The sequence below is a fragment of the Callorhinus ursinus genome, unplaced genomic scaffold, assembly GCF_003265705.2.
Source record: "Callorhinus ursinus isolate GAN/ISIS: 27379988/994484 unplaced genomic scaffold, GSC_fseal_2.0 scaffold3, whole genome shotgun sequence".
Taxonomy (NCBI): Eukaryota; Metazoa; Chordata; class Mammalia; order Carnivora; family Otariidae; genus Callorhinus; species Callorhinus ursinus.
Genome location: NW_027397065.1, coordinates 67009139 through 67029238, shown reverse-complemented (window position 1 = coordinate 67029238; position 20100 = coordinate 67009139).

Sequence of the window (20100 nt, the reverse complement as noted above, 5' to 3'; positions counted from 1 at the left end):
AGTTTGAGAAGAATAGATATTAACCTTTTAAATGTTTGGTAGAATTCAGCCATGAAGCCATTTGATCCTGGACTTTTGTTTATTGAGAATTTTTTGATTATTGATTCAATTTCATTGCTAGTAACTGATCTGCTCAAATTTTCTATTTCTTCCTGATTCAGTTTTGGAAGGTTATACATTTCTAGGAATTTATTTATTTCTTCTAGTTGTCCAATTTGTTGGCATATAATTTTTCATAACATTCTCTTGTAATACTTTGTATTTCTGTAGTATTGGTTCTTATTTCTCCTCTTTCATATCTTATTTTATTTGAGTCTTCTCTTCATTTTTTTTTTTTTGTTTTTTGATGAATCTGGCTAAGGGTTTATCAATTTTGTTGATCTTTAAAAGAAACAACTCCTGATTTCTTTGTTCTGTTCTATTATTATTAAGTTTTTATTTCATTTATTTTTGCTCTAATGCTTATTAGTTCCCTCCCTCCACTGGTTTTGGGTTTTGTTTGTTCTTATTTTTCTAGCTCCTTTAGGTGTAAGGTTTAGTTTGGTTATTTGCGATTTTTCTTGCCTCTTGAGGTAGGCCTGTATTGTTATAAACTTCCCTTGTAGAATAGCTTTTGCTGCATCCCAAAGATTCTGGACAACTGTGTTTTCATTTTCATTTGTCTCCATGTATATTTTTTAATTTTTAATTTTAATTCAATTAGCCAACATATAGTTTAGTTTCAGATGCAGTGTATTTTTTTTATTTCCTCTTTGATCTTAGTTGATCTATTCATTGTTTAGTAGCATCTTATTTAACTTCCATGTAATTGTGGTCTTCCCTGATTTTTTCTTGTAGCTGATTTCTAGTTTCACAAAGTTGTGGTTAAAAAAGATGCATGGTATGACTTCAGTGTTTTCGAATTTGTTGAGACTTGTTTTGTGGCCCAACATGATCTATTCTGGAGATGTTCCATGTGTATTTGAAAAGAATGTGTATTCTGCTGTTTTAGGATGGAATGTTCTAAATATATCTGTTAGAGCTTTCTGCTCCAATGTATCATTCAAAGCCACTGTTTCCTTGTTGATTCTCTTTTTGGATGATCTGCCATTGATGTAAGTGGGGCGTTAAACTCCCTTACTATTATTGTATTACTAGCAAATACTTCCTTTATGTTTGTTAATAGCTACTTTATGCATTTGGGTACTTCCATGTTGGGTGCATATTTATAATTGTTATATCTTCTCACAGTATTTTTCCCTTTATGATTTTATAGTGTCCTTTTTTTTGTGGAGGTGTAGAGAGACAGAGAGCACAAGCAGGGGTATTTAAGGGCAGAGGAAGAGGGAGAGAGAGAGAATCCCAAGCGGGCTCCGTGTCCAGCACAGAGCCTGATGCAGCGCTCGATCTCACAACCCTGAGATCATGACCTGAGCTGAAATCAAGAGTTGGACGCTTAACCGACTGAGCCACCCAGGCGTCCCTTATAGTGTCCTTCTTAGTCTCTTGTTACAATCTTCTTTTAAAGTATATTTTGTCCAGTATAAGTATTGCTACCTTGGCTTTCTTTTTGCTTCCATTTGCATGAGAAATGTTTTTCCATTCCTTCCCTTTCAATCTGCATGTATCTTTAAGTCTGAAATGACCCAGAATGACTGTCACCCTACGTGTTTTGATTGGAGCAACTAGTCCATTTACATTCAAAGTAATTATTGATAGATATGTACTTATTGCTATTTTGTTACTTGTTTTATGGTTGTTTTTGTAGTTTTTCTCTGTTCCTTTCTTCTCTTGTTCTTTTCTTTTGCGGTTGGCTGGCTTTCTTTAGTGATATGCTTGGATTCCTTTCTCTCTCTTTCTACTATCTGCTATTTATTCCATCTAGTGTATTTTCAATTTCAGTTACTGAGTTCTTATCTCTGATTTTTTTGTTTTCTTTTTATTGAGGATCTCACTGAGGTCCTCCACTCTTTTCTCAAGTCCAGTGAGTATCTTTATTACCATTACTTTAAATTCTCTACCAGGCATATTACTCATCTCCATTTTCGTGAGCTCTTTTCTTGTGTTTTTTGTCCTGGTCTTTCACTTGGGATATACTTCTCTGTCTCCTCATTTTGTCTAACTCTGGATCTGTTTCTCTGTGTACAGTCAGCTATGTCTCCTGCTCTTGCAAGTAGTGGTCTTATGAAGAAGAGGTCTTATGGCTCCCTGAAGTGCAGTGTCCCCTGTTCACCAGAACCTGGGGCTTCCACTGGAAGACCTTTAAACAGCTTTTCAGTCTATCCTATCCAATTCATCTATTCAGGTTTTCTACTTTGATTAAACTTCTTCAATAGTGATTATCAGAAAATCATTCATTTCTCTAGAATTTCAAGGTATATATATAGATATAGATATATAGATATAGATATATTCTCCTATAATGCTTTTATTATCTATGATTGTGTTTCTATTTTTCATTCCTAGTTTTGATTTTGTTTAATAGCTCTTTTTCTTAATTCGAATCTGAATAAGTTTACCAGCTTTATTGAAGAAACGTTTTTGAATACATTTATCCATTCTTGCTATTTCATGTTGTATTTTTCAGATTTTATATTTACCAGTGCTCTCCAAATTTATTTTTTGTTTTATTTTTGCATTCATAATTTCATTTGATTAGTACTAAGTCCCTTTATTTTACTTTCCTTACTCTACTAATTAATGTATTTATAGCTAATTACTCTAATTAATGTATATATATATGTATATATATATATATATATATATATATATATATAGCTGAGCCTAGCATTAGCTGCATCCCCTAGATCTGATTCTAAAGTATCTCAAAAAATTAAAAATAAATAAATAAATAAAGTAATCTCATTTTCATTCCATATTCTCATTTACTCTTTTAAACAAATGGTATTTAGGAGTCTTACTCTACTTCCTCGTATTTAAGCTTTTAGATCACTTTTTTATTATTCATTTATAATTTTACTGTGTTAGGATCAGAAAAGGTGGCAATAAAATTCTCCATTTTGATTTAAGATTACTAAGGTTTTTATCTATGGTCAAACACATGATCACTGATTGAGGTAACTTTTTGTTTTAGACATGCTAACAACTCTATCTTTGCTTTTTGAGTAATTAAAAATTTTGATTTATATATGAAATTGAGTTGATTATATAATTCCATGTCCTTATTCATCATTTTCTCATTGCTAATTCTGAAGAAATATATATATATATATATATGTGTGTGTCCCTCACTATAATTGTATTTGTATCCACTTCATACACTCTGATGGTTTTGCTTTATATATTTAGCTGATATGTTGTTTGATATGCACAAGTATGTTCATTTTTTTTTATTTAATTAATTAATTTATTTATTTTTGACGCAGCAAAGCAAGGTTTATTGAGTGATAAACTACAAAGCTCCCAAAGAAGGAGGGTACCTGAGAGGATTGCCCAGTATGTTCATTCTTAATTAGCACTAACAACTAGTATACTTGATTTATTTGTTCCCTTTTACTTTATGTTTATTATTTATTTTCCTCCTTGTTTCTTATTTCTGCTGACTTGATCAAATATTCCCAATTCATTGGTGTGCATCTTTCTTTTTCAACACCCTTAGTCAAACAGGTTTCTCTAATTTTATGCAAAGACAAGCAAAAAGCTATTTCTCTTTACTGCTTCTTCTCCACCCCAGTAGAGATTTTAAAATGCTTTTGCTTCCTCATTCTAGTCGGACCCAGATGAGAACTTTAGGATGATATTGCTTAATCTTTTTTTCCATCCACAACCAACTTTCTCTGTTTTGTTGAAATTATTTAGTGTTTAGTGCCAGATTATTATATTTTCCTTTAAAATACTTTGCTTATCATTTTTCCTTTTTTATTTTCAACTATCTTGATGTTTGTTTTTTTATTATGTTATGTTAATGGTGATTAACCATACATTACATCATTAGTTTTTGATGTAGTGTTCCACGATTCATTGTTTGCATATAACACCCAGCACTCCATTCAATATGTGCCCTCTCTAATACCCATCACCAGGCTAACCCATCCTCCCACCCCCCTCCCATCTAGAACCCTCAGTTTGTTTCTCAGAGTCCATAGTCTCTCATGGCTCGTCTCCCCCTCCGATTCCCACCACTTCATTTTTCCCTTCCTGCTATCTTCTTCTTCTTTTTTTTAACATATAATGTATTATTTGTTTCAGAGGTACAGGTCTGTGATTCAACAGTCTTACACAATTCACAGCACTCACCATAGCACATACCCTCCCCAATGTCTATCACCCAGCCACCCCATCCCTCCCACCCCCATCACTCCAGCAACCCTCAGTTTGTTTCCTGAGATTAAGAATTCCTCATATCAGTGACCTCACTGATGTCTCTGTGCTTTATTTGTTAGTCTGTCTTTTTCTCAAGGTTGAATATATTTATTCCAACATGTTCATGACATTTTATCATGGTACAAGATTCTTAAGTTATAGTTCTTTTCTCTGAGCAGCATGTAGAAAGCATTGCTACTGTGTAGCTTCCCATATTGGAGATAAAAGGCCCGATTGTAATTGGATTCTTCATTTGTGAATTACTCAGACATTCTGTCTTAAAGCTTTTAAGACATTTTTTCTTAAATTTTAGACTCTCTGAATTTTATAAGCATATGTCCATCTGTATGACTTTACTTATCAGATGTTTCTAGACTGCATTGAACTCTTTCAGTTTGCCAACTCAAACCTTTCTTCAATTCAGTGTCATTTTATTTTACTTATTTATGAAATTAGTGTCTCTCTTCTATTGCTTTTTTTTTTTCTCTTTCTCCAACTTTCACTTTTGGCATATAAAGTCTCATAGACACATCCTCTAATATTCTTATCCTTTCCCTCATAATTTGCTTCTTTTTGTATTTTTCACTGTAGTTTTGATATGTTTCACCCTTCTGATCAGTAATTAAGGCCACTAAGTTCTCAATAGTCACCTCCTTTCCTACTCAGTTGCCCAAAATTTAAAATAAAAGGAATTGGGCATTTTAGTTTTTTATTTCATGTGCTATTTATTGTATTGATCCGGTTCTCCAGAGAAACAGAAACTATGGGACGTACACAGACACAAAATACACACACACACACCCCACACACCGATACAAAACCAGGAGACATGATGGTAGAGTTTCAAGTCTGAAGGCTGGCAGGCTTAAAACCCAGAAATAGCCAATATTTTATTTCTAGTCTAAAAGCATTAAAAAAGTCAATATCCCAGTTCGAAGGTATTTGTGCTAGTCAGGCCTTCAACTCATTGGATCATGTCCACTCACATGAGGGAGGGCAATCTGCTTCACTCAGTTTACTGATCTAAATGTTAATCTCATCCAAAAACAACCTCACACAGGTACACCAGAATAATGTTTGACCAAATATGTGGGCACCTCGTGGCCCAGTCAAGATGACACATAAACTTTACCATCAGAGCTATTATTCAAATAGAGCTATCTCCTCTCACACTCCTGTTAAAAAGAAATTGCCTTTTCTGTGTTTTCTGCTTCTTTTTTCTGGCTATGTCACCTAGTTATGTTACTATTTTTCTTTGCATTCTTCCTCAAGGCTCTATAAAGCTTAAGGCTCAGGTGCAGCTATTAATGTATGTTTAAGTGGCACCAATCCAGCAAAATAATAGTTTGCTACATGGCAACTTTTCAGTTCCCTGTCTGGGCTTCCAGAGGAAGTGTCTTTGCTCCTCTGGCCACAAAGACCAGTGTGCTCTATCAGTCTTGGAGGGAAGAGAAGACTCATCCCACCTTTAGAGCACTTTTAATTTCTTGGGTCCAGGAAGATGGGAAAAGTCCTCTCCAGAACATTTTCAAAAGCTAGAACTGTCTCTCCAGGATGCAAGATAGTCTCTCCTTGCCCTTGGGTTCTCCTACTCTGTTACTCATAAAAATTTTCAGAAACATAAAGGCACTAACTCTTTTCTTCTAAATAAACAGTTGGTGAGTTTACTTTTGGTCAGAGAAACTTTCTAAGAAGTCATGTGGCATATGTGGTTAAGAATGGTGGTTATAATTATTCGACTTTCTATTCCCAGTTTTTACTACCCACTGAGCCAGTTGGAGAGAAAATTAAAGATTCTGGGTCTAACAGCAAGAGTAATAATGAATTTTTATGGCCCATCCAATTTCTACAATTTAAATCCACAATTTGGGATCTCTGAGCTGGTATGTAGAAACCTGGGTTTTAGACTAAGCTCTTTCACAACTGAATTGTGTGCTTTTACAACAGAAATGTGTAATATAGAACTCATTTAATCTTTTAATCTCTGTCTCTCTCTATATGTATACACCCACACATCCACACATATATGTGTTTTACTTCTATAAAATGGGGAAATTACTGTTTATATGGTCTACCTCTCAACTTTATTTCCCAGAAATATTATATATAAAAAAATGAAATAGATAAAAGAAATTTAATTTAGATTCTGATGCTAACTTTTGACTTTTATACCAAACACAATAAAATTCTGAGCCATTCCTGGCAAGTGAACATTAGTAATTTGGGGATATAATTTTTAATTATAGTCATGCCTTTGCTCAAAAGGCATGGATAGTCTGTGCTCCACACTCCTTAGATAGGCATTCTAGTGCTCTATTATCTGGTCCTATTTTTATTTTGTCCTAACTTTTTTATGTACTATTCCCAATTACTAATGCTTCCACTTTAGTTATAATGGTCTACTCAGGTACTTCCAAATTATGAAATTTCCACATTGTCCACCTGTTTCAAAAGATCTGTAGTTTCAACTACTGCTTTTCCTTTTGGGATGAGTGCAAGACCCACATTGATCAGTAGGTCTTCTTTAACTACTCCTGTTGCCAAAAATCTCACATCTATGCTTAGACAAGTCAAAAACTATACACATCTTTTTAGGGCAGCAATAAAATTTCTTTATAATATTTTTATGGTGTGATGTTGAATTTTCATTTAAGTCTTCTAATATTATTTGACTTTTCATATATGTATGCACATTCTTGCATCTTTTGTTATATTTAAAATCCTTTGTGGTCAAAAATGGTAGTTGTTTTTTTTTTCTTTAAAGATTTTATTTATTTAATTGACAGAGAGAGACAGCGAGAGAGGGAACACAAGCAGGGGGAGCGGGAGAGGGAGAAGCAGGCTTCCTGCCGAGCAGGGAGCCCGATGCGGGGCTCGATCCCAGGACCCTGGGATCATGACCTGAGCCGAAGGCAGACACTTAATGACTGAGCCACCCAGGCGCCCCAAAAATGGTAGTTGTTTTTTACCACATCCTTCCCTATCTTCTCTAGGCCTAACATATTGCAGACATTCAAAACTTGAATTGTCAAGTTTTCCATGTGAGTGGAAATTCAAAATACTAGATCTACCATGTTGTTCTTAATTAATATCTAAATGTGGCTGATTCTTAGTTTTTAAATAATTCTAAGAATCATAAAATCATAAAATCATCCAGATTCCAAAAAAAAATCTAGTTTAATGTACATCAATTTTCACAATAACTTTGACTCTTCTAACTTAAAGTTTCCTTTATTCTTTCTGAGGAACATATCTATTCTCAGGCTGACATTCACCCCTACAAACCAGAATGGCCAAACCAGTTGTTAAAATATTTGGACATTTTTCTATAAGTTAGCAAATAGCTGCTACCTGACACCTCCCAGGTGGCCCACCAATACCCTAGTCTCCCATGCCTTTGCACCCCTTCATCTCCCAGAGCCTAGTGATCCCTACTAACTAAAAATAAAGGCATATTGCTTGTCATAACATGGGATCTCCAGGATTCTGCTTAAGGGCTATGGCTGTCTTCATTCTTTTTTTTTTTTTAAGATTTTATTTATTTATTTGAGAGAGAGAGAATGAGAGCCAGAGAGCACGAGAGGGAGGGAAGAGGGTCAGAGGGAGAAGCAGACTCCCTGCTGAGCAGGGAGCCCGACATGGGACTCGATCCCGGGACTCCAGGATCATGACCTGAGCCGAAGGCAGTTGCTTAACCAACTGAGCCACCCAGGCGCCCTGTGTTCATTCTTATTGATCAGTGTCCATGCTCTACAAGTTGTTAAATATATCTGACTATATTCTACAGAATCAGAATGTAAATTTATAAGTGGAAAAACTGAAATATAATCCTATAAATCCTTTTTCACCCCAGAAGTGATAGGCAAAACTGACCCACAAGGGTCAGCACAAGGTAGAAGATGTCATGAATAGATATTTACTGAGAACCTATTAGTTTCCAGGCACTGAACTATTTTTGTGTCTACCCTTTCTGGGCCCACCTTTAAGTCAATAAAATTATCTTCTGTGGGCAACAGTAATTTTCTTTCTGTGAAATGGAAACAGGCATACAAACTTCGCAAGCTTTAGAAGTATTTGCACTGTATGAGTTATTTTACTTGTCTGTTTTGCCTACCAGACTGTGAGTCCTTGAAGTCAGGGGCAGTGTTTCAATTATCTGTGTATAACCAGATTTTAACATAGTGGCAGACACACACTTAATTTGTTTTTAATATAACATTTTAACCACATTCCTCTTACTGAAATACTACTATTTTCTTTCATATAATTACATTTTTAAAATCTGAGTATAGTTGACCTACAATGTTACAATAGTTTCAGATAATCACATTTTTTAAATCTGAGTATAGTTGACCTACAATGTTACAGTAGTTTCAGATGAACAACATCTCTATACATATATTATGCTCACTGCAAGTGTAGCTATCATATGTATTTTTGGATGAATTGAACATCAATTATTTAGATGGTTAAGCATCAATTATTCAGTGGACTGATACATTTGAAATGCTTAGCATGTTTATTCTCTTACTCCATCTAATATTTTTCCAATAATTTTCTTAGTGCATGATTTTACTATCTCTCCTGTGATCCTCTGCATTTCAGGGGAGACTCCTAGAGATACAAAGCCTCTACCTAAAGACTCACTTATAAACAATAAGATACGCTGGTGATGGAAAAAAGAACCTTTGCGTAATGCATTAAAATTAACCACCTTTTTCCACAAAAAGAATTCCTGCTGACCCAAATCTAATTACCAAATGTTATACTTTCAAACACATAATTTTTCCCATTCCTGACTTCATAGGAAAAGGCTTTCTGCTACTATCCATATAAGTATGCCTAGAAATGTTCCATCGAGCCTTTCTCAGTATCTATCATAGTTCCAAAGACTGAGGTTTGCCAATTTGGTCACAAATCTTCAACGAAAAGAACAAAATAGGATGCTTCCTTCCTTGAAATCAAGCAATCAATTCTAATACACAAGACCTGCCCATTTGAGAAGTCAATCTTACTTAGATAGCAAACACTAAAAAAAGGTGAAGGAAAGAAAAAAGCCACAAATTTAGAGGAATCATCCCATATTTTTCTTGTAAACAAATATTTTTAAATGATATGCCTGCCTCTCTCTGCCATCACCATTATTCCATCTCTACCCTATAACCCAAGCAAAAATAATGGAAAAGAGAAACAAAAGATAAATCAGAACAGATGAACAAAGAAAATTCCTGATTCCCAAGAAGCAAGTAAGTATAATCCTAAAGCTTCTCTTGATATGAAAATTTTTTAAACCTGCTTCCTTGAACCAATGATTAAGAAAATCAAGTCTGTCCCGATGTGATGTTGGGGATAATACCTACCATGGGTTTTCATTCACAGCTCATAAACAACAGGGTACTGAAAACTATTATAGCCAATACTTAATTAGTCATGCCATGGAGAGTAGAGTGAATTTGTTAAATAGCATTTCACTATTTTAAAACAATTTTAGAGGCACCTGTGTGACTCAGTCATTTAAGCATCTGACTCTTGATTTCAGCTCAGGTCATGATCTCAGGATCCTGGGATTGAGTCCCACAACAGGCTCTACACTCAGCAGAGAGTCTGCTTGAGGATTTTTCTCCCTCTCCCTCTGCCCTTCCCCTTCCCCCAACCCCAGCTCATGCTTTGTCTCTTAAATAAATCTTCAACAAAAAATTTTTAGACTCTTTTTTAACTATGTTAGATATTTGATATTTCTGTCATTTCTCTTTTCCAGGAGAGGCACGTGGAATTCATAAATGCTTACTGGAGGCATTAGAGCAAATATGCTGAAAATCTAGTATTCTGGAATCCTCCAACCAGGTAATCAGGCATTTAATAATGAAAAGTTGATTTTTAAAAATCATTTTTCCTAGAGTTGTTTCTCTTAAATCTGTTCTCAAATTGTTTTCCCTTATAAAGAATCTTTAAATATTAATCCACATAATGAACAAAATCATGTATTGCCTTAAAGTTATGTATTTACTAGGTGAAATCCTTTCAATATATTTCATGTTGATCATTTTCAATTGAGAAAAGGATTATCAATCTAATTTTAATTTCCTCTCTGATATTGAATCTATGTTCATATTTATTAATATTTCATAAATAATATATTTGGTTTGGATATTTTCAACAAATTTGGAGGGTATGGCTAGGGTATTGTTAGGTGGCCTATCTAAAATTTACTCTCAGAGACAGCAGTGTTCACCATTATACATATTGTTCTCTTATTCCTGGTCACACAACTAAAATATATTTCCCAGTCTCCAATGCAGTGAGGTATAATGAAGTGACTGACTTCAGATCAATGGAATGTGAATGAAAGACATGCATATACTTCTAGGCTTTGCTTATAAAATCCTACCTCATATGAGTCTTTCTCTGTTCTCCCATTCATGGTTTGAATGAACAGGACTCCGAGGCCACAAGATGGAAGGAGCCTGGTTTCCATAAGGCATGGCACAAATACCTGGCTTCCATAAGGCATGGCACAAATCTAAGAATTTAGATAAGCAAGAAATAAGATTTTATTGTGATATGTCACTGAGATTTTGGAGACTGTTAGAGCAACTCTAACTAAAACAAGTTTGGCCTTTTTTTTTTTCCTTTCATAAAGAGCAAAGTAGCACATCACTTTAAGGATGTTAATGTTATACATCTGAATCCCAAATACTCATTAATCACTCACAAAGTGAATGCCATCCAAGGATATACAAATCTTAGCTTCATATGAGTAAGAGCTAAATATTAAGGGACGAGAGGAATGAAAAGAATCTAAAAATCTCTCTAAAGGAGATAATTATCAGCTAAAGTCAGCTAAAGAGGCAGTCTCTTCTAGGAGCCAGGGATAGTGCTGTCCTTTGTGAAGAACACTTGGGGGCCCATTGAGAGAGGTACACTCCCATAAGGGCAAACAAGATTAAAAACAGTTGTAAAAATATTTTACAAATATTTTTTTATTTTTTGTTTTAATTTTTATTTACAAAAATTACTGTAAAAGGAGGCAGTAATTTTTAAAAAACAGCTATATCCAATGTATAGTATGCTATGACCCCCTTTGCAGAGTCTAGCTCACAGGACATTTGACTGAGACATTTAAAGAGATAGGCCATTAAGAATTAAAATGTATGGACAGAGCAAGACATGATTTGACAATAATGGCTTCAGGGACACCTGGGTGGCTCAGTCAGCTAAGGGTCTACCTTCGGCTCAGGTCATGATCCCAGGGTCCTGGAATTGAGTCCCACATTGGGCTTCTTGCTCAGTGGGTACCCTGCTTCTCCCTCTGCCTGCTGATCCCCCTGCTTGTGCTCTCTCTCTCTGAGAAATAAATAAATAAAATCTTTAAAAAAAAAGAATGGCTTCAAATTAAGTTATGCTGAAGAAATTCAAAATCTGTTGAATACCTGGAAATTTTTGTGTCAATATCTAAAACAGGACAATGAATCTAAGATTATATGCAATTCCATTGTTAAATCATGTCAGATCCATTGACATTTTTTACTAATGAAAAAAAAATCCAGAATTTAGAGATTTTAAAAGTAACATAAAACCCCATAATTATATTCCTCAATGGAATACAATAAAGGAAAAACTCTTACTTATTCCTGAATGTCTCTGAATCCCTAGAACTTCCCCCCACTGCTTGCTTTCATAGGTCAGCAGTTCCCAGTAAGGATCTGTGACATGACCCTCAGTAAGTCACAAGATGAAATCCTGAAATGTAGGCTTTTTTGTAACTGATCTGCATCTTGCATGGACATTTCTTTATATGTATATAGCAGGGTCTTACTCTTACTCATAGGAGTTCCAGATAGTATGAAAGCAAATGTGGCATACAAGGAAGCCACAATTTTTAAAAAATTATTGCAACTGTAAAAAATTTAGTAGTATTTTTTTTTAATTTTTTTTAAAGAATTTTATTTATTTATTTGACAGAGAGAGACAAAGCGAGAGAAGGAACACAGCAGGGGGAGTGAGAGAGGGAGAAGCAGGCTTCTCGCTGAGCAGGGAGCCCGATGTGGGGCTCAATCCCAGGACCCTGGGATCATGACCTGAGCCGAAGGCAGACGCTTAACGACTGAGCCACCCAAGTGCCCCCAAAATTTAGTAGTATTAATATCATACTGCAGTGATTCTAAAACACACATTTTTCCCATATTTTAACATTTCTGAAATCAGGATCTCATCTAATAAGTGGCATCTTATAATCTCTGCCAGATAGGGGCTGATTGTTGTTTAAAAATACCACTTACTGAAATCTGGAAGACAAGAAAGTACTAACTTCAAAATTGGCATATCGAATGTCTACAATTAGGAAGAAAATACTGGAGATGATACTGGAACACTGTTTTAAGAAAGGCAATAATATCAATATTATTGATGACACAAAGGATAATATGTGTGACAATTCTGAATTTTAAAAGTGATTCAGAAGAATTGAACTTTGTATGCAAAGATGTTTGAGGAGTATAATAAGTGTATTTTGTTTATATTTTCTTTTTACATGAATGCGCAAGAGTAATTTTTAACATATGTGCAAATGAGTCTATTTTTTTGTGTGGTATGTTAATTGCCATACATTACATCATTAGTTTTTGATGTAGTGTTCCATGATTCATTGTTTGCATATAACACCCAGTGCTCCATGCAGAACGTGCCCTCTTTAATACCCATCACCAGGCTAGCCCATCCCCCCACCCCCCTCCCATCTAGAACCCTCAGTTTGTTTCTCAGAGTCCATAGTCTCTCATGGTTCGTCTCCCCCTCCGATTTCCCCCCCTTCATTTTTCCCTTCCTGCTATCTTCTTCTTCTTTTTTTTTTAACATATAATGTATTATTTGTTTCGGAGGTACAGGTCTATGATTCAACAGTCTTACACAATTCCCAGCGCTCACCATAGCACATACCCTCCCCAATGTCTATCACCCAGCCACCCCATCCCTCCCACTGCCACCACTCCAGCAACCCTCAGTTTGTTTCCTGAGATTAAGAATTCCTCATATCAGTGAGAGCCCAGAAATGGACCCTCAACTCTATGGTCAACTAATCTTCGACAAAGCAGGAAAGAATGTCCAATGGAAAAAAAGACAGTCTCTTCAACAAATGGTGTTGGGAAAACTGGACAGCCACATGCAGAAGAATGAAACTGGACCATTTCCTTACACCACACACAAAAATAGACTCCAAATGGTTGAAAGACCTAAATGTGAGATAGGAGTCCATCAGAATCCTAGAGGAGAACACAGGCAGCAACCTCTTCGACCTCAGCCACAGCAACTTCCTCCTAGAAACATCGCCAAAGGCAAGGGAAGCAAGAGCAAAAATGAAGTATTGGGACTTCATCAAGATAAAAAGCTTTTGCACAGCAAAGGAAACAGTAACAAAACCAAAAGAAAACCGACAGAATGGGAGAAGATATTTGCAAATGACAGATCAGATAAAGGACTAGTATCTAACATCTATAAAGAACTTATCAAACTCAACACCCAAAGAACAAATAATCCAATCAAGAAATGGGCAGAAGACATGAACAGACATTTTTCCAAAGAAGACATCCAAATGGCCAACAGACACATGAAAAAGTGCTCAATATCGCTCGGCATCAGGGAAATCCAAATCAAAACTTCAAAGAGATACCACCTCACACCAGTCAGAATGGCTAAAATTAACAAGTCAGGAAACGCCAGATGTTGGCAGGGATGCAGAGAAAGGGGAACCCTCCTATACTGTGGGTGGGAATGCAAGCTGGTGCAGCCACTCTGGAAAACAGTATGGAGGTTCCTCAAAAAGTTGAAAATAGAGCTACCATACAACCCAGCAATTGCACTACTGGGTATTTACCCCGAAAATACAAATGTAGTGATCCGAAGGGGTACGTGCACCCCGATGTTTATAGCAGCAATGTCCACAATAGCCAAACTGTGGAAAGAGCCAAGATGTCCATCGGTAGATGAATGGATAAAGAAGATGTGGTGTATATATACACCATAATATTCCATATACACAATGGAATATTATGCAGCCATCAAAAGGAATATGCAAATGAATCTAAAATAACTCTTTTATTAAGCATAAAATTAAAATTCTAAGCGATAAGAAAGCATTATATCACAGTTTAGTTAGAATATTTTAGTTAGACTATTCTTGGTAGTATACAAGGTACATCTTCCACCAGAAAGAATCTTAGATTCAGTGAAATCTGAAAATAAAGCTACTCCTTCAGTACAACAGAATAGCTTAGTTCATTAGTGAGTATATTTTTGAATAAATTTTTCTAGGAAGGTTTAAGTTCACATTGAATTTATATATATACATGATATAACTAGAGCACAATGAGATTGAACAACTCTAAAACTGGTCTAATTACTTTATAGTCTTAATAAATCTCTATCCATATTGATTCATTTAATTTAATTTTATGCAAAAAATTCAATTACCTAATTTTTGTGCTTGTGTTTATGTCATGTGTTTATAGTCACAAAGCAATCAAATTTCAACAGTGTTCTGCTTGACTGGTATACACTGAAATATCAACAGTTCTAACCTTACAAATTCATTTGCAAAATAGCACTCACTTTTCTAGCTGCAGTTAAAATAGCAAAATTTAACATTCACCCAAATCTCTGAGCAAATAGAACTCAACACAGAATCATTTTTTCCATGAATGTTAATGAGCTATATTATTCCCATGTATAATAAACAGTTGAGAAAGCACTTCTAGAAAAAATAATATAAAAAATAATATTTGATTTTTTGTGGCAAGAATTTGAGATTTTTCACATCAGAAATGGTCAGTATGAAATAAGTAAGTTCAGGCAAAAACATTTTAATGAGCTTAGAGTATTTATAAAATAATCCCATGAATGGGGTGCATGTGTTAGAGTTAGTATTGGGCTAATTAAAAATTATTTGGCTGTCCCACAAAATCAACTAGAATAAGGTGGGAAATTGTGTTTATGACTGGGGGAAGAGTTATCTAAGATTAAAACTCATGTTCATCTTGGAAAAATTGTTAAGCTGCCTTTAAATACTAAAATTAAATATTTTGTCTACATGCTATTTTTCTATGATCTGTGTAAAAATAAGCACAGCAATTCTGAGGAACAACTGCATCATTATTCCAGTTTTTGATCTGTACTAAGTATGTAATAAAATCAGGCTTCAAAATGTATTTACTGTCAGGGACACATTTCCCTAAATGGAATCTTCGTTAAATGCTTTATGTTACTCTTCATTTCAGTTCAAGATGTCATCACCATTTCTCAGAAAGGAGTCCTCAGACAGGAAATCTCTTTAGTCAGCTGTACTTTGCTGGTGTAATGTAAATGGTACAGCCTCTTTGGAAAACAGTTTGGCATAAACTTTGTTACATATGACTCAGCAATTCTACACCTAGGTTAAACCCTAAAGAAATAAGAACTGTCACACAAAAACTTGTTCATGAATGTTCCTAACTGCACTGGAAATTATAGCTATAAGGTGGAAATAACCAAAATCTCTATCAACTGATAAATGGATAAATAAAATACAGCATAACCAAATAAGAATATTATTTAGCAATAAAAGGAATGAAGTATTGATACATGGATAAATGTTGAAACCTTTATGCTACGTGAAAAAAAAGCCAGTCAAAAAACACATATGGTGTATAATTCCACTTACATGTGAGTCCAGTATAGGCAAATCCATACAGACAGAAAGCAGATTAATGGTTTCCAAAGACTGAGAGAGTTGCAAAGAAATGAGAAGTCACTGTTATTGGATATGGAGTTTCCTTTTAGGATAATGAAAATGTTCCAAAATTGGTTGTGGTAATACTTTCACAACTCTGTGACTATCCTAAAGACTACTGAATTATATACTTTAAAATGATGAATTTTATGGTATGTAAATAATACCTCAATTTTTAAAATCTGTAACTTAAACATATTTGCAAAGTTCTTTTTGCTCTGTAAAAGAACATATTCACAGGTGCCAGGGATTATGATGTAAACAAATTTTAGGGGTCATTATTCTGCCTACCACATTTGGATTGTATGAAAGGAGCTGAAACTGAGACAGTCAGACCGGAGGCGACCTTGTTGTCTTCTGTGAGTGGCAATGCAACCCTAAAGAGTGTGCGGCTATTGAGGAGAACAAGTTACAGAGTAATACGCATAGTGGGTACTCATTTTAATAAAAACAAACAATAACTATGCATGTATTTATTTATATTTGTATTTATACAAATGCTTCATTTGTAGTTTCTATGGAGATGCATTTCTTCCTTCCTGATTTTTTACCCGGGCTGTTGTTTCACTCTCTTCAGATGTTGTAAAGTCCCATGATGTACTGATCATAGTCAGGGTAGCCTCTGTTTACAACTGATGGTTACTTCTTCTCAGCTCTAGCAATGTTTATATTGTCCTTTGCAATGTCAAAAGCCCTCCACCCATGTCTAAAATCCTGCTGAGCTTTACAATCTGACCTCTCACACATTTCCTTTTGAGTACCCGCTTGCTTCTAGCCAATGAAAATCTTCATTTTCACAAATTACAAGAAATTCTTTTCTTTTTCTTTTAAAGATTTTATTTATTTATTTGACAGAGAGAGATAGAGAGAGAGTGTGTGTGCACACAAGTAGGCAGAGCAGCAGGCAGAAGGAGAGGGAGAAGTAGGCTTCCCGCCGAGCAGGGAGACCAATGAGGGGCTCGATCCCAGGACCCTGGGATCATGACCTGAGCCAAAGGCCGACTGAGCCACCCAGGCACCCCCAAGAAATTCTTCTTTAACACTCTTGCTGTACTTGTAACCAAATCACTTATATGCTTTTTAACAGGCATCATGGGCCTAAACTTTTCACCTTAATATAAATTAATGGCAAAAAGATCACAGACCATGTTGGGATAAATAAACAAGTTTGAAAATTTAAAAAGAAAAGAATTGGCTCACTGGCCATCATGTAAGCCAGAGAAAGCATGAAAAAGAACACTGGTATTTATGGGCATAAAGCCAGAAAACAATACAGACTGGTCATTCTTATTGGCTATAATCCTTTGTGCTCCCTGAATTATAACGGATGACCCATCATAAGGAAGTAAGTAAATAAAGAAATACTTAGTGCTTTTTGGTACTACAGTGGATCTATCTAGCTACTAAACCAGTTTGTTAAATGACCAACATTATAAACCATCCAAAGGTAATAAGAACGTATTGGTCTGGAAATTGCAAACTTCTCATATTAGCCCATCAGTAAACCATTTAACTATTTGGCAAATGGTCCTTGTTAAACACACATAACCATCTTGTGGTAAGCCATACACGTAACACCCAACCTGTGTGTGTATAGACTAAGGTTATACATGTTGATTACTTCTCCCTGCCACCAAAACAGTAAACTCTTTAAACATTAAATAGTACCAATTAAAAATAAGCCAACTTAGGGGTACCTGGGTGGCTCAGTCAGTAAAGCATCTGTCACTTGATTTCAGCCCACATTATGATCTCAGGGTCGTGAGACTGAGCCCCACATCAAGCTTCATGCTGTGTGTAGGGTCTGCTTAAGATTCTTTCTTTCCCTTTTCCTCTGCTCCCCACCCCCCCAATCTCATGCACACTTTCTCTCTAAATAAATAAATAAATAAATAAATAAATAAATAAATAAATAAATAAAAACCGATTTATAACCTATTGCTGATTCAGTAATGCCTATCCTCCTTTACTGAATATTTCATAGGAATTTAGTTATATTTCCAAAAATATTCTGCTACCATTCAGTCATCTCTCCTCACAGTAATGTTGTTAGATGGTTGTATACCAGAAATAAGAAAAAGGAAATAAATTAGTGTCTTGAAGACATATCTGCACCCCCCCATTCAATACAGCATTATTTATAATAGCCAAGATACAGAAACAATCTAAGTGTCTGTAAATGGATGAATGGATAAAGAAAATGTGGAACACAAACATAATGGAATATTATCCAGCCTTAAAAAATATTCTGCCATTTGTGACAACATGGATGAACCTGTAGGACATTATGCTTAGTGAAATAATCCAGATATACAGAAAGCAAAACTGTATGATCTCATACAGTGGAATGGGTCTTATACTGTGGTATCTAAAAATGTGAACTCCATATTATTTCTTACAAGTGGATGTTATAACTTTAATTTGATTAAGCTGCAACTTTTTGATGTAGGATGTAAAAAAAAAAGAGAGAAATAAGAAAAAGATGTTCAAGTAAATTTGTCCATTGCCCCCCCCCACAATTTTGGGTTAGAACTTAGCATCTTGGATACAAATTAGTTATGAAAATGACCAAATCTCCCATTTTATAATATATCAGATTAAAACAGCAAAACCCAAATTTATAAGGAAGATAATTTCACCTGCTTAGCATTCATTAAATGTTGCTTACTTGTCATCAACAAATCTAGATTTGTTAGAGCAGAAGTCAATAAAACTGCTTGTTCTGATTCAATTCTAAAATTTGTTGAATATGTATTAGATGATAGGAAACACAAAAGTAAAGATATGCTCTCTACCATCAAGTTTATTTGGGAGACAGGCATGCACTCACTGAGGGATCTGAGGGGTGGACAAGGTGATATGGAACCAAAAGGTAAGAGGTGATTTATTCCATCTCAGGTAGAGGTAAGGGAGTGAAATCATAGATTACCAGAATAGATAACATTTAGGAACAACCTTGCCTTTCAAGATGAATAAGATTTCACCAGAAGGAGAGTGAAGGAAAGGACATTTAAAACAAAAACAGTAAGGAAAAAAATAGAAATTAATATAAATATTTATAATAATATAAATTACATTGTATATTCACAGAATCCTAAGTGGAGAGCCAGTACATATTTATTAAAATGTATTGGGAAAGATGGTAGAGCTCTTTTCTTCTTGAAATATTCAATTTATCATTAGAATCATTAATGTGTTCTTATGTGATGTATCTCTGACCTGTCCTTATGCACCAATGGAACTGGCAGAGGGCAGAAATGAGACAGGGAGCAAAAGCAAAATGGTGACAACATGTGGATACTCTCAGTACACTAATAGAACCAGGAGAAACCAGTGAGTGACCCTGGTAGGAGGTCTGTAGAGGCAATGGAGAGGGGAAAAAAGAGAGAAAAGAGAAAGCAAAATGGATTTCAGGGGTTCACCAAGGTAATGCAAGCAGTCTTTTGGTCACTTGCCCTCCTAAAAATAGAAGCATCACCAGAGACATTTGGAAGGATGTCAATGACCTTGAGCTCAGAGTTCAGGGAAGAATTCTTCAGTTAAAAAATGTTTGCAGTCAAGGGTGAATGACTTATTTTAATGAGAACCAACGTGATTTAGTGTTTAAGGGTTTAGGTTCAGGCCACTACTTTCTGTTGGACTTTGAACAACTTTATCTTAAGGCCTTCATTTCTAAAATGTCTACTTAATAGAAATGTTATATAGATTAGAGAATTAATATATGTAAAAGTACTTAGAATAATCAGGATGCAGTCAGAGAAATCAAACTCTGGGACTCTATTTTCAAATATGTTGGAAGTGCTGAAAAGTTAAACAGGGGACCATGGAGCAATCTAGAGTTGTTGTTGTTTTTTATTAGTTAGATATAAATATATTTCTTAATTTAATTTAATTTTATTATGCTATGTTAGTCACCATACAGTACATCATTAGTTTTTGATGTAGTGTTCCATGATTCATTGTTTTTGTATAGCACCCAGTGCTCCATGCAGTACGTGCCATCCTTAATACCTATTCACTGGGCTAACCCATCCCCCCCC